The sequence below is a fragment of the Coffea eugenioides genome, chromosome 5 (assembly GCF_003713205.1).
Source record: "Coffea eugenioides isolate CCC68of chromosome 5, Ceug_1.0, whole genome shotgun sequence".
Classification (NCBI taxonomy): domain Eukaryota; kingdom Viridiplantae; phylum Streptophyta; class Magnoliopsida; order Gentianales; family Rubiaceae; genus Coffea; species Coffea eugenioides.
The window spans coordinates 8,165,716-8,182,797 of record NC_040039.1 but is presented as its reverse complement, the minus strand read 5'-3'; positions in this window follow the sequence as shown (position 1 = coordinate 8,182,797).

The following is a 17,082-nucleotide window of genomic DNA, read 5'->3' as shown; positions in this document are numbered from 1 at the left end:
TCCCACTCTACTATAGCTTGCTGTACTGACTTTCTGGGATCTACCTCTTTTGCCTCAAAAGCTTTCCAGTTTCTTGCCTTCCATATTTGCCATAGGATATTTACGGTGAGAGCAATGTGCTCCTGTCCGTGATCCCTTTCTTTTGCTCCTAATATCCCTTCCCACCATCTTACAAAATTGCTTCTCATATCCTTCAAACCATCCCATTGCACTGGTGATAGTTTCTAGGTGGTTTCACCATTTTGGCAGAAGAACAGCAGATCCTCGATTGTTTCCACCTCTTCCCCACAGCTTCTACACATTGGACTGCCTTTGCCTGTCCTCTTACTTATCTGTTCATTCACTGGCAAACTATGATGTAGACACCTCCAAATGAAATGCTTTAATTTGTGTTTCAGCTATAAGGACCATACATTCTTCCAGATTTTTTAGCTCTGTTGGTCATAGCTGGTGCTCCCAATATTTGTTTGCATCTTTCCCCTCTGTTGCTCCTGAATTACTTCCATTGTTGCATCATCGACTGATTTCACAGTGAATACACCTAATTTGGTGTATCTCTAGTGCAATCTATCTTGGCACCCTGTGGTACTTATTCGAATAGCCTTTATCTTTTGAACAACAGATCCTCGATTGTTTCCACCTCTTCCCACAGCTTCTACACATTGGACTGCCTTTGCCTGTGCTCTTACTTATCTGTTTATTCACTGGCAGACTATGATGTAGACACCTCCAAATGAAATGCTTTAATTTGTGTTTCAGCTATAAGGACCATACATTCTTCTAGATTTTTGAGCTCTGTTGGTCATAGCTGGTGCTCCCAATATTTGTTTGCATTCTTCCCCTCTGCTGCTCCTGACTTACTTCCATTGTTGCATCATAGGCTGATTTCACAGTGAATACACCTGATTTGGTGTATCTCCAGTGCAATCTATCTTGGCACCCTGTGGTACTTATTGGAATAGCCTTTATCTTTTGGATATCCTCCTCTATAAACCAACGTTTGAGAGTTGCCTAGTTCCATTCTCCATCCGTGATCAGTTTAGTTGCTTTCCTGATCGGGCATTGTGGTTGTCTTTCAGTCTTTAATCTTCCATTGTCACTCCCTGGTATCTATTTATCCTACCAGATATCAATTGTTTTCCCATCACCTACTCGTTTTCCTGTCCCTTTTTTCACCATTTTCCTGGTTCCCATTATGCTTTTCCATACCCAAGAGGCTGCTTTTGGGGGATCCTTACTCCAGTTCTGTGGTTTTGCTAGATATTTGGCCTTCATTACCTTACTTACAAGCAAATTTGGATTGATGAGTATTCTCCACATTTGCTTGGCTAGGAATGCTTCATTGAATTTTTCTAAGTCTTTGAATCCTAGACTCCCTCTACCTTTCACTTGAGACATTTTTTTCCAACTAGTCCAGTGCATTTTCCTTTCATTTCCTCCCCCATCCTACCAGAATTCAGTTATCATCTTGCTTATGTTCTTGCTCAACACTTTGGGAATCTTGAAGCATGACATGGTATAGGTGGGGAGTGGCATTACCACAGATTTAATAAGGGTCTCTTTTCTTGCTGGATTTAACAGGTTTCTCTTCCATCCTTGTAGCTTATCCTTCACCTTTTGCTTGATGTAGCCAAATACCTGTTGCTTAGACCTACCTATCAGCATAGGTAGTCCTAGGTATTTCCTACTTGCCGCTTCCTTCATATTCCCTAATGCAGCACAGATGTTTTTTCTCATTTCCTTGCTTGTGTTTGCACTAAAGAACACAGCAGATTTTTCATAATTGATGGCCTGTCCTGAAGCTCTCTCGTAGATAGCAAACATCCCCTTCATTTGTTCAGCTTCCTGGATGCTAGCTTTACAGCAAAAGAGAGAATCATCAGCAAAGAGTAAATGAGACAATTGTGGACATTCCTTTCCCACTTGGACACCTGTTATAGCTTTGTTTTGTATTCTCTGGTTCATCAAGTTGGACAGCCCCTCAACACATATAAGGAACAAGTAAGAGGATAGGGGATCTCCTTGCCTTATACCCCTCTGTGGTTTGACATATCCCACCTTTTGGCCATTGACATTAAAAGAATAAGCTGCAGTAGTGATACAGTTTAGTATCCATTTTACCCAGATGGAGCAGAATCCCGTTTTCATCATCATCCTTCCTAGAAACTGCCATTCCACTCTATCGTAGGCCTTGGATAGATCAAGCTTTAGGGTCATGAAACTATTTCTGCCTGTTCTCTTATTTTTCAAGAAGTGAATCAATTCCTGGGCTAGGATAACATTGTCAAGGATATGTCTACAGAGACTAAAGCAGATTGGGCATATCTAATACACTTTGGGATGACTCTTTTCAGTCTGTTTGCCAACACCTTTGCAATGACTCTATATATGACATTACACAAAGAAATAGGTCGATATTGGGACAGGTTAATAGAGGCTTCTACTTTGGGAATCAGGGCCACTATTGTTTCATTTAAAGCTTTGAGCAGATGTCCACCATATAAAAAACTTTGAATGGCCAACACAATATCAGTTTTGCAAATATTCCAGTACTTTTGGAAGAAGAAAGGGGACATACCGTCAGGACCTGGAGCCTTATCTGGATGCATAGAGAATAAGGCAGTCTTCACTTCCCTCTTCTCCACTGGTTTAGTCAACATTGCATTCATCTCCTTAGTGACTGTACAGGGAACTCCCTCAGTAACTGCTTTAATGTCAGATGGCTGAGAAGATGTGTATACTTTCTTGTAAAACTGCATATTTCCTCTTCAATTTCCTGTTCTGTCTCACACCATTTCCCAATTTCATTTTGCAGGCATGTTAGTCTATTCCTTTGCCTTCTAGTTTTCAACCTTGCATGGAAAAAAGCTGTATTTTTGTCTCCCTCTCGCAGCCACCTGCATCTTGGTTTTTGTGCCCAGTACATCTCTTCTTGTTTGTAAGCCTAGCTAAGCTTCAGTTTTAATTTAGCTATGATCCCTTTATTCTTTTCATAGTTCCCTGTCTTTGCTTTCATAATCTGCTGCTTCAAGCTCTTTATCTCTTTCCCAAAGTTTGTCTTATTTTCCTTACTCCACTCTATCAAGCTCATTTTACAGCTTTTCACCTTCCTTGTCAGGCTAAGCATTTTGGATCCTTGTTGAGGTTTTTCCCAGGCTCCACTTATCACTTCCTGAATTTGTTTCTTCTGAGCCCATCTTTTATCAAAATAAAATCTCCTCCGCCCCTTTCTCCCTCTTGGCATTGTGTCAATCATAAGCAAACTATGGTAAAAAGTCTCTTTTTCAATGTGGATACACTTTGCTTTTTCAAACTGTTGGGTCCATTCCTAGTTTGCTAGTGCTCTGTCTAGTCATTGTTTTATCTCCTGACCCTCCCAATGAGATCACCAAGTCCAAGGCTTGCCATCATATTCTATATCTACTAAATTATTCACATTAACTAGTTCCCTAAAGTCAGTAAAACTCCACTCAGGTCTTTGTCTTCCACCCCACTTCTCTCCATTTGACAGTATATTATTAAAATCACCTGCTATGATCCATTTCTCACCCCATTTGTTCATTTTCCTCTCTATCTCTCTCTACTGACTTCTTCTTCTTCCATCATCCGTACTAGCATAAATTCCAATAAAAATCCATTCACACCTTGCCTCCATGTCCATCATACGAGCAGCAATGTAAAAATTTGAGAGTTCCACCTCTATCACCTTGATCCAAGTTTCCAAAATAAAGCTAAGCCTCCAGCTTTGCCTGCTGAGTCTACTATAACACTATCTTCAAAGTTTAACTTCTGTTTTACACTTTTCATAAAAAATTTTTGATTTTTTGTTTCACTTAGAAATAAGACTCCCGGAGAGTGAAGATGTATTACTTCCTTAAGTTGGAGAACTATCAAGAGGCTCTCGACAGTTCCATACCCCAACCTTCATTGACACATTAAAGGCCCTCTAGGGATTGCCTCCGTCACCCTCAACAGTGTTTCCAGTTGTACTTCTTTCATTGGAACTTTTGTTCTTCCCTGTTCCATAGGTTCTGAGTCCACCATCATGTCATCTGGTTCATCCCTTAACATGGTCTTCCTTTTCTCTCTCAGGTTGGGCTGCTTTTGTTGCAAACTTATCTCTGTCAGAGGGACTCTTCTTCTTCTCATATTCGCTCTGGCAAGTCAAGACTTCCGTCCAGTTCCCAGATTTTCCTTCGGGACCTCCTTCTGTTCTAAATTCTTCCCTTGTTCTCCTGTGCTATTCTCCTCTACCTCAATTCCTCTTTGTCTGTTGTCTAACTATTGTCCTCCCTCTCCTTCACTTACGTTTACCCACATCTCCTGTACTTTATCTCTTGGCTAATCCCCAATGTATTCATTTGGACATGTGTTTGATGGAGTATTCACCTGATCATCCTCTCCTTGTCCCTCATTCTTCCTTTTTTTCCTTCTCTTCCAAGTTCCTTTTCTGTACCATTTCTCTTCCTTCCACCCGTCTTTCCTTTTGATTGTCTCTCCTCAGCATGCTCTCTTGTCCTTTCTCCGGCACCCCTTTATTTTGAGAGGATCGTTGCTCTGGCCCATCTTTGTTTAATTTGCTCCTTTCATGTCTGGAATTCAATGTTACCAGTCCTTGTATTTGGACTTGTGTTTGTGCCTCCTGAACTGGCACTTTTCCTCCCATTGAACTTCGCATGGGCGATGTCATAATGTTTCCTGCTTTCAGCCATGCTCCATACTAACCTTCTCTCAAAAGTCTCCCAGTCTTATTCTCAAAGTTAAAAGTTTTATCACTATGTCCAATCACCCTACATTTGTAACAAAAATCCGGACATTTCTCATATTTAAATTCTGCCCATATTTCAACCCCATTGTGTTTGACTGGAAGTCCTCTAACGAGAGGTTGGGATATATCTACTTCAGCCAAGATTTTCATATGCTTTCATTCTTTTCCTCCCCCTGGGGGGATTATAACCTCCTTGACTGATTGAAACACTTCCCCAATTTTAAAGCCTGCTGCTCGGCAAAGCCAGTGAATTGGGACTGCCATACTTGTATCCACATGTATGAGGTATTAAACCTCTCTGGATCCATTTCAATTCCCTCACTCCATGGTTTTAGCACTAAGAGCTAATTGTCCAGAACCCAGGGTCTGCTGTTCAGAGCTCTCTCTTTATCTTTTTCCTCCTCAAAGTTGAACAGAAACATATTTGGCCCCAGCTCTGTTACCCTCATGTTCCTAGGGTATCCCCATATGTGGTTTGTGAAATTTTTTACTCCTGTGAAATTTGCAATCTTTTCCCCCATAATGCGGCCTACCAAGCTGAGGCTACACTCCTCTTTCCCTGCTTCCACATCTCCCCAGCTTAGGTCTACAGCTCCTATTTCCTTTTTCCCCAGATCAAACTTCTGAAAAGCTCTGTGCAAGGAGTCAGCCATGGTTACGTTGTGAGGGTTCCCAGTATAGTCACTACAGATGTACACAAAAGGATTCTAAACCTGTGGCGACAAGAGGTGATGACCTCCTTATTTACCGTACACTCAGATATTAGATCTAAAAAGACAAGGCAAACAGACGAGATAACATAAACAGAGCTAGACTTACTAAGATAACGACAATGGGTTTATAGAAAGAACTTTCCTTTTCTGTTTTGCAAGTTTTCAAAGCAATAAATGATGCTACCTGGTATATTCTTGTATAAGAGAACACGCAGAAATACTTCTTTCCCTATATGGCAGTTAAACTTTCCCTTTTCTTTTTGTGCTCCCCGCCTTTAGACAGGGTTTGTGCTTCCCCCCGTGTAGGCCCACCACCACAGCTTCATGTTTTTTCCTTTTCCTCCGAACTATTGGTCTGAATGCTGGTGTAGAGATCAGGTCTTACGGATTTGAGGAGGTTTATAAGAAGAATAGGTTGTGATTTGCGCTTTTTTCTTGGGACAATTTCATCAGTTTCCAACTTTAAAGTTAAAAGTTCAAAAGTTCAAAAACCTTTTTCTCCTACAGTGAGGAGGGAAAACTTTACTAGAGAGAGAAGCTCTCATTTTAAAGAGGGAATGCTTGCTTGAATTGTTGATATCGTGTTTCTGGTTGTGTGTGTCTTGTTGCTTCGTTTGTCAAGTCTTGAAAGTTGTTGAGAGTTAAAAAAATCCAAAACTCAAACTAGGGTTTTTTGACAAATTGCGCTAGGGTTGTGTTTCTTGAATCATAAGTGACTGGTTCTCTTGTTTCTTGGAAGTATACCAAGGTCTTGAAGTTTCTTGATTGACTTTCTGGAATTTCTTGGACAAATCTTAAAGTCTTGGGTTGACAATCTAGAGTTCTTGAATTCTTGAAATCAAAGTTGATCAAATCTTGAACCTTGGACAAACCTTAAAGTTCTTGTTTTCTTGAACAAAGGAAGTTGTGGCTGATCTTGTGCATAACTTGAGACCGAATCTTGTTCTTTGAGCTTTGATCTGAAGTGAAGGACAAGAAAGAAAAATAAATCTATTTTGCGTGAAAAAAAAGATAGAAATGTAAGAAAATAAAGAGCACACTCAAATCAATCTTGAAGTGGAACAAGAAAGCAATCTGGAATTGGGAATTCAAGTTGACTTGGGATTGAAAACAATTCCTAATCACAATTAAACTTCCGAATTCGGACTTGCCAAATTCTTGCACACGTGAAAACCTCACAAATCAGCAACCTAATTTTCCAAAAATGAACCAAAGAAACCTTTGTTTGAACTTCCAAATTCCAACCAAGGTGCAAATTGGGTAGAGTAATTCTAGGATCCAAATTTTTTGCCATTTTGATTCTTGTTTCAGTCGAAATTTGTAAACTGTCCAACCTTATAATTCTGAATTTGAGTATTTTCCAAGTTGTTTTTTGTGTTTAGAAGTACTCAAAAGGAGTCCAAATTAGTCTAGGATTTAGTTAGTTGATAGTTTCCTAATTTGAGACACTAGTCAAAGTCCAAAAGTTTCCAAATTTTGTGTCACTTCGTGCGGCCAAATTAGGGAACTTTTCTGTGTGATTACTCACTTCTTTTTTGAGTCCTTATTTCGGTCCATTTTTACCCCAAAATCCCAGCATTCATTCGCCACCATTTTGTGTGAAAACTTAGTGAAGGTTTGTGTGACAGCCCCACCTTCACTTAGGGCATATCCAAGGGTTTGGCGGGACCGCCTGCCCAACTTTCATCAGGACTCAGTCACGCATCATGAAATTTACAAATAATAACCTCAATAATAAAAGTGATATCAATTACAACCTTCAATGTGTACACTCATGGACCTCCAATACTCAAACAATCTATAAATACAGCCAATGAATCAAACTTGCAAAAATCAAACCAAGCAAGCTAGTTAGACATCTATGGAGTGCTCACGTGAGCAACTAACAAACTTAAATGAAATCTAGGCCTTTTCCAATTTTCACTCTCATGTTCTCATCCCTATAAGGAAAACAAATTCATGGAATGAGTTAAAAATCCAGTTAGATTTCACGAAAACATGCAAGTAAACTAATAGGCATGATATCATTCACAGGATATCAAGAAACTAGTCATGCTCATATTGATCATGGCATAGTGTATAGTAAACCAGGTAATCATATAGATCATATAAAAGTATACGATAAAGAACACATTCATGTCAAAGGATATAGTCCACTCTCAGGAGCAGGTTCCACAGTAGTTTGTCCGAGGTCTGTTGACTCTCCATCAACCAGGAAATTATAATATCCGTAGATCACCACTAAACATCAATCTCCGTCCACCGATCATCCCCCTACCGGGCCTGAACGTCAAAAAAGTACCCAAGATTCGTTGATCTCCTCGACCAAACTCTTGCCAGCTCAATTCTACCAACTAGCCCTGGGTTGGGCTTATAACCCCAGATATTCAGGTATTCAAGATCTAGCTTATACCCCCAAGTATTCAGGTATTCAAGAGTGGAGTCATTGGCTGTTATCCAACGCTCACGCAATTAATGATTGGAGACGTTAGTTGTGACGACTCCACCTCCCCCTAGGGCGTATCCCAGGATTTAGCGAACCGCCTGCCCAACTCTCACCAGGATTCGCTCACTTACTTACAAAAAAAATAAATAATAATAATTTAAAACTATTGAAAACGAATGAAACAACAATTTTCAAGTTTAGAATGTACATTGATGCTTAAATTAAGCTCCAAAACTCATACATTTCCAAATATCTCAAAATATTTAAAATTTCAGATACATTCAACCCTAATCCAACACTAGCACGAGTACAATTACAAAAATTCAAAAGCTAGACAATGTTAGCCTGTACCAGCCTCATGCCCTCGCTCGTACCCCCTATAAGGAAAAAAACTAATATGTTGAGGTAAAACTCGGTGAGATTCCAAAACATCATGTAGACCTAAGTAACAAGTTGTCCACTATTTAAAAGTGAAAATATCAAAGTAGTGAGTATAAGAGTTCATAAAAATGAGCAATAACACTTCAAATAGCAAATTATTAGATATCCAACATTTTCAGGTAAAAGGATACAGTCTGCTCTCGAGAGCAAGTTCCATGGCCACTTATTCAAAATTTGTTGACACTCCGTCAATCATGGAATTATAACAAGTCCAGTAGAACACCACTTAACTCTAATCTCCATCCACCAATCAACCTCTTACCAGGCCCGAACTCCAAAATAAACAGTGGTGGTAATACTCGACCATACCAATTAGTCGAGAAGATAACACTCCACTCGACAAAACTAGAGACCTATGGTTTGTTATCTAATCGACCAGATCCTTGCCGGCTCGACTCAATTAACTAGCCAGTGGCGTTTGGGTTACCAAGCAGTCAGTATAGTCGATGAGATAACATCTCCAATCTACTTAATCAAGATAAAAGTACGGAGACGGAATGAGAGGCACCTCCCGCTCCGATTGAGTGTGGAACATACTGCCACTCAGCACTTATAAGTCAAGCACAAGTACAAACACAAGTACAATTCAATCAAATTCAAGCAAGTACAAGATCATTCAAGAATGGGAGGAGGAGTGCAAATAAGGGCACACTCGCCTAGCCCTGACCAAGTCACAAATAATGTCTAGCATGTCACATTTCCAAGCATTTCAATTATTTCAAGTCAATATACAGATAACATGCAAATCAAGTTACTTGTACATGCATGAATGAGATATCAAGTGTTTAGTTGAGTTAGGTCAAGTACGATAAAGTACATACTCGCTTATGAATATCAAAGCAGGTGTTTAGTAAATTTCTAGCAACAATGAGTAGGGAGCATGCAGTTGGAATACTCACCAATGATTTATTACTTTTCAAAATCAAGAGTAGGTTCAACTCCCTGGTTAGAGTCAAAATCTGCGATAAAATATCGTATAGCAACTTGAAATCAATTAGGGTTTCAAAATATAAGAGTTTCACTTTTAAAAAAATCAAGTAAATAGAACTCATTTAAGTAGTATTCATTTTACTTATCAAACCCTAGAAAAATTATGCTAGCTCTTTTGGTTTTGATAAAGAAGCGATTAACACTTACAAGTTCGCAACTTGGTAAAAAAAACTAGGAAATCGTATTTAAAGTAATCGCTACTTTCGCCCTATAAAGTGTACGAGTTTTTACAAAGATTTAGCTTATATACCTCTGCTAAAATAAACTTGAAGACTCTAAATAACCGAAGTTCAATTCAACCACGAATCACTGCTCAAGTTCCAAGTTCATTCGCTTATCTCTCGAATGAAAATTTGGGCAGCATACCCTTTGCATTTATCCATTTTTCCAGCCATTTAAGGTTTCATGTTTTTCCTCAAATTAACCCAATTCAAACATCACAAGTAAGCATATCAAGATAGCTATTCATTTAGGCTAAAAACCATCCAAATATAACTTATTTCTAACAAATAATCAACCACTACCAAAGTTGGAATTTTCTCATCAAATCTGAAAATTCATTTTTTAATGCTAAAAGGTCACAATCATGCCACTAATCATCTCACAAATTTCATATCCAAGTTCAATGCCAACATTTGATAGTTAAACAACATAATCAAGGCTGACAATTTTCAAACCCTAGCTGAAATTTCATTAATCAACACCAAACTAGAGTATCATTCAATATATTCCAAGATTCAAAACTTTTATAGCATATTTAACAAGAATAAGGAAGAGAAAAGAAGTGGATGAACTGATACCTTCCAAAACTACTTGAAAAGTGAAGAACCAAGCAAATTTTCCAAAGCAATTCACCACACCAAACTTCCTAACACCCTTGATGCAAATTTAATCGGTTTAGATTTTTGTGATTCAACTCAAACAAGGAAGAATCAAGGTTGAAATTGAAAGTTTCTTCTCTCTTTCTCCACTTCTAAGGTTCGGCCACCATGAGAGAAAAATGAGAGAAAATGAGCCAAAATGAAAGATAAGAAGAAAGGACTTAGCTTGGTCAAACATCTTCTTGATTGCCAACACTTGGCAACTCAAGATTCCTTCTTATTTTGTTTTTCTTTTCTCTCTTTTCTTTGGTCAAGGATTTCGGCTACTTTAGGGGTAATTTAGGGCTGATTAGCTGATATAAAAACAAGAGAATTATGCTAAGAAAGTAGTAGTCAAGTGGTGTACTCGATTGGTAACAAACGATGCACATCGGTTCAAGCCTATTTTCCTTAACTCTCTCGTACTTGTATTTTAATTTATGATTTACTAACTTATTATTAGCACTTCTAATCACATACTTCCTCTTACCTAATACTCACTCTTATCCACCAAATTTAATACACATACCTTACCAAGTGATCACATTACCAAAATGCACTAAAAACCCTAGTATGCACCATTCCTTTAGAAAAATCATAACTTGAGTTATAAATATCAAAAATTTATACAACTTGGCCTGTTAAAAAACTAAACTTCAAATACTAATAATGTTTAGAAAACACCTCAAAGAGATTCAGTTCATAAGTTGGTCCAAATTGAGTCATAAGCTACTACAACATTCCTATTTTTACTTGGTAGGGCAGAATTTTCAGTCAACTATGCCAATTTTCTGGAATTTATAGAGATTGAATCAAACTCTAAATTTTATACCGTAAGAAGCCTTATGTGTTTAGTTTCAAACGCAACAAACGGAACTCAATTCCGACTTTCCTATACGAAATTATAGCCAATTTCCCAAAACTGCGCCGAGCCTCCTGCGATAATTTTCAGATTTTCTAACAACTTGAGATTATGAAACTTTTCTTAACAAAATTCACTCCTTTGGCTCAAATTCAACCATTAAAACAACTAAGAATCTAAGGCAAGTAAGTTCAAATAAGAGATATAAAGACAAGTAAAATTTCGGGGCCTCACACTAGTTGTCACTTAACGCTCCGTATTCACAAATACCAGAGTTCAAGTCAGGAGTAAACAGGTTAGGAACTTGTCCTTTACCCAAGGTTGCTTAACTTACCCGACTGCTCTGAGACTGGTCTTAATCAAGAGGTCCAATGAGGGTTCAGTTCAGCCGTTACCGACCTACATTCAAACATACGCATGAGTAACCCAAGTTTCACTTACTCGACATTTCGGATAAGGGTCCAAGGGTCTAGTTCAACCGCTGCAAGAAGAATGCGGCCGGTTTACAGTTCAACTATTGCAAGAGGAATGCAGCCGGTCTACAACCATGCACATAAACATGCAAGTCCGCACGCAGGATTAATTATTTCAAATTCACGAAGCTCGAGTGCACATAAAGGCACACTCGCCTAGACAAGATCAAGTCACAAATACACTCAGCATATCATATTTTCAAGCATTTCAAGTATTTCAAATCCAGATACAGGTTACTTGTAAATCCAATTGCTGGTACATGCATGAACAAGATATCAAAAGTTTAGTCTAATTAGGTTAAGTGCAATAAAGTACACACTTGCCTATGAAATGACAGATCATGTGCCTAGCAATTTCTAGTAACAATGAGCACGAAACATGTAGTTGGAACACTCACCACAGCAACAAGCTTAAGTGTTTTCCTCATGAGCACTTCCGGCTTCACCTTTAAGTCCTAAAATCAAGTATGTAAAGTGCCATGAGATCCACTACTCCAAGCTACCATATTCAAAGGAAAACACTTCCAAACCAACTAAGTTATCTCAACTTCAATCATAAAATCAAGATCAAAATGGTTCTACAACTCTAACTTGAAGTTGGAAATGAAAGCAAGAACAGCTTTTGAAGAATAGAATTTTCTCCAGTTTTGCGTGATGGTATTTGAAAAATCATATCTCAAGCTTCTTAAGTCCAAAATTCATAAACTTTATACCGTTGGAAAATAGACTCAAAGAGTTGCAATTTCCCAGAAGATAAAATTGTAAGATTCTATCCACAATTTAGTCAAAATCCAGTCTCAAGTTGCTGCTTCATCCGGTAGAAAAATAGAATATGTATGGAAATTCAGTTAAATTTGGAAAATCACAGATATTCATAGGAATTCAGAAAATTTCTGAAATTTTTATCGTAGAAATTACTCTGAATGTAGTTTCAAATGCAATAAACAGAACTCAATTTGAATTTTTCTACACGAAGATATAACAGATTTTCCAAGATAGCTCAAAGTCTCCTGTAGGAAAAATTTTCAGCAGCACTTCCCCTTATTTTCCCTTATTTTAGCCATTTTCAAGGCTTCATTCTCACCACAAAATAGCCTCAAATTAAGCATATACATACCAGGCCAATAACTCACTAAATCAAGCATATACATAGCATATAACCATCACCTACTCAAGCTAGAAAAATTAAACCCTAGGCTGAAATTCATATACTAAAGCCAAAAGTTCATATAATGAAATCACAAGTGCACACAAAAGGTAGAGAAACTCCATAGCAAGACAACAAGGATATAACCTAGCTAAAATCAACATTTCAAGGCTGAAATTTCTCTCTCAAAGATGGAATTTTTTCAATCACCACACAAATCATGAAATTTTCCCTAGAATCCACCATAATCAAATCATATATCCAATAAAAGGCAAGACAAGAGTGAAAAGAAGGTTGCTTAGCTTGATACTTCCAACCCCTAGGATAACAAGGCAATCAAGAGGGTTGCAAAACCTTTTTCCTCCCAAGACTTCACCAAGAGCTTCCCTCCAAGTTGGATTCAAGGTTTTATGGAGTGATTTTGGCTTCTATCTTGTTTGTTCACTAAAAATGCAAGGATTCAAGACTAGAAATTGGTTTTCTCTCCTCTCCCTTTCTCTCATGAAGGTTCGGCCAAGAGGAAACAAAGAATGAAGAAAATTTTGCCCAATTTTCCATGATAAGACCAAAAGTTGTCTTAGTCAAAGGATGGCTAGATGTCCGACACTTGTCGGCTTAGGGTTTGAACTTATCCTTTGGCTTTTCTTTGTCTCTAATGAGTAATCTATAATATTGTTTTCCTCTAATCCACTCTTAGCAATTCTAACCACATAAACCCTCTTAAAAAAATATCCATTTTTGTCCACTAAATTTATCACGCAACTCACAAGTGGGTCTCGCTTCTATAATGCATTACGAACTTAACATACACTAACTTATAGGAGAAAATGTTTAAAAATCTTCACTCACTTATAAAAATATCTAGGAAATTAAGGCAATAAAGAAAAGTAAAGAAAATGTATTCAAAGAAATAAAAGAAAAGATGAAATAATTTTCGGGTCGGTCCTCACAGTTTGATTGAATCTCATTAAGAAAATTCTGAGTTCTTCAAGAGAGGTAATCAAGTGAATTGAGAAGTGATTGGTGAGCCCATTAGAGTGTTTAAAACATTTTGAGTGATACACAAGAGGAGTGAAACACGTAAGGGAGTGGTTAGGTAAATTTTCTATTTTATACTAACCCTTTCCCATAGGTTTTAAAATGGCAAGTGAAAATGAAATGACCATTGCTCAACTTGCCTTAAAATTGGATGTCGTGTTAACTGAATCCCAAAGAAAACTTGACCTTAAGCTGGAATTGATTCATGAATGCTTTGATAACCTAGAAACTTCAAGGAGTTCCTTTAAGAAATCTAGAAGGAAACAACCATTGAATGAATCCAGTGATTCCAATACAGACACAGAACTTGAGGAACTTGAACCAAGGAAGTCAAGGAGGAATACCAAACCAGCTGGTGAGGCAATCAAGGGAATTAAGATGAAAATTCCACCATTTCAAGGTAAATCATACCCGGATGCATACCTTGAACAAGAGAGACAAGTGGAATTGGTGTTTGATTGTAATCAGTATACGTATAAGTAAAAGTTGAGATTAGCTGTGGTAGAATTCACCGACTATGTTATAGTGTGGTGGGATCAAGTGGATACAAGCAGGAGGAGATGTGGTGAACCATTTATAACCTCTTAGACTGAGTTTAAACGTCTCATGAAGAAGTGATTTGTACCACGTCACTACCATAGAGACTTGTACCAAAAGTTTCAATCCTTATCTCAAGGAACTCGTTTAGTTGAGGACTACTACAAAGACATGGAAATCTCCATGCTTAGAGCCGATATTCATGAGGATCGGGAGGCAACTATGGCATGATTTCTCAATGGTTTGAGACCAGAAATCACTGACCAACTTCAATTGTAATATTATGTCGAGTTAGAAGATATGGTGGAGAAGGCAATTAAAATTGAGCGAAGGCTCAAGAGGAGGGGAGCAACCAGAAATTACACCCCTGATTTCATTACAAACCAACGAAATTTCCAGCCTAGGAGCTTAAGTAACACTTCCAATCCAAGGCTGAGACAGGCGGTGACCTCAACCTCTCATCCAAGTGCAAGCAAAGCCGAATCAAGGGGAGCTTCTAAACCAGCAAGTGAAGCTTCAAGACCTAGGAATCAGGATACTAAGTGTTGGAGATGTCAAGGATTGGACACACTGTAAGTCAATGTCCAAATCAAAGAGCTATGCTTGTGTTACCAAATGGAGAAATCGTTATCGATGATGAGGAAAAAGAGTACAATGACATGCCACCCTTAGTTGAGAAAGATGATGAGATTAAGAAAATACCAACTAATGACAAAGTTGGTTTGGTGGCAAGGCGAGCACTGGCTACTCAAGCTAGTAGAAATGAACTTCAACGAGAACATATCTTTTATTCAAGATGCCATGTGAACAACAAAATTTGAAGCTTGTAAGGTCGGGGGTGCTCACTAGTTGGCAAATTCAGTCTCTCCACCATCAATGCACTAGCAATCTTAGTGTAACTCCTCGGATCAATCACCAAGGAACTGACAAGGAGTTGCTGGCTTTAGTTCAAGCTCTTCAAACTTGGCAACACTACCTCCGACCTCCTGAGTTCATCTTGCACATTGATCATGAGTCGCTCAAGCATATCAAGTCTCAAACTAAATTGAATAAGCTACATACAAGATGGATCGTCTTCATTGATAGTTTTGCATTTATGATCAAATACAAGGTAGGTAAGACTAATATAGTAGCTGATGCACTTTTTAGAAGATGCACGCTTATCACTACATTAGATGCTAAGTTGTTAAGTTTTGAGTTTATTAAAGATATTTATACAACTGCCCCCGACTTTGATGAGCTATTTACTTCTTTGCCACGACACACTCATGAGCATTATTTCATCTCACAGGGATTCTTGTACTGCAAGAACAAGTTATGCATTCCAATGAATTCGATACGCAATCTCTTAGTTCGAGAAGCATATAGAGGAGGACCTATGGGACATTTTGGCATTACTAAGACATTGTTAATTCTCCAAGAGCATTTCTATTGGCCATGAATGAGAAGAGATGTGGAGTGACACATAAAAAGATGCGTGACTTGTCATCATGCAAAGTCCAAGGTAAACCCTTATGGTTTTTATACTCCTTTACCAATTCCAACTGAACCTTGGGTTGATCTATCCATGTATTTTGTGCTCGATTTGCCTAGGACTAGGAAAGGTCATGATTCAATTTATGTTGTAGTTGACCATTTTTCTAAGATGACACATTTTATTCCTTGTCACAAAATTGATGATGCTAAACATGTAGCTGATTTGTTCTTTAGAGAAATAATTCGTTTGCATAGAGTGCCTCGTACTATTGTGTCTGATAGGGATATTAAGTTCCTTAACTACTTTTGAAAAACTTTGTGGTGTAAACTAGACACTAAATTGTTATTTTCTACTTCTAGTCATCCACAAACTGATGGCCAAACCAAAGTAGTTAATTGAACTTTATCTATTTTATTGCAAGCAATAATTAAAAAGAACATTAAAACTTGGAAAGATTGGTTGCCACATGTTGAGTTTGCCTACAACCGCACTGTACACACTGCTATACAATATTCACCTTTTAAAATTGTTTATGGTTTTAACCCTCTCACTCCATTGAATTTATCTCCTTTACTTGTTTATGAGAGAATTAACTTGGATGGTAAGAAAAAGGCTGAATTTGTGTGAGATTTGTATGCTAAAGCATGGGCTAACATTGAAAAGCGCATTCTTCAATATGTTTAAAGTGCCAACAAGGGTCGTTGCAAGATGGTATTCGAACCGGGTGACTGGGTTTGGATATACATGAGAAAGGAATGTTTTCCTATCCAAAGGCAAAATAAACTCCTTCCAAGGGGCGATGGACCATTCCAAGTAGTAGAAAACATTAATGACAATGCTTACAAACTTGATCTTCCAGGTGAGTATGGAGTACATGCTACATTTAATGTTGTTGACTTGAACCCTTTTCATGCAGATGACGAGTTTGATATGGGGACAAATCGCCTCCAAGAGGAGGGAAGTGATAATGAAAAGGTTAAAAGGATTCAAGGCTGATCAAGTTGTTCAAATTCCAAATTGTCCAATTACAAGAGCTCGTGCAAGAAAATTTAGAGAATCACTTCAAACTCTTGTTTGTACAATTCAAGAATGAGTTGGGGATGATTTAAGGACCATTGAAGGGCTGGATAGTGAAGAGTCTACAATATACACATTGCTTCAAAACGACTCGGTTGAAGATTGTCCAAGCAAATCAGTTTAGTTAGCTTATTAGTCCAAGTTACGTTAGTCATTTAGTTAAATGTTGTTATGTGAGGGCTTTAATGCCAATTTCCTTGATAAATTAAGTGATTAATTTCGGCCATGTTAAGCTTTAAGTGAGCCGAAATTC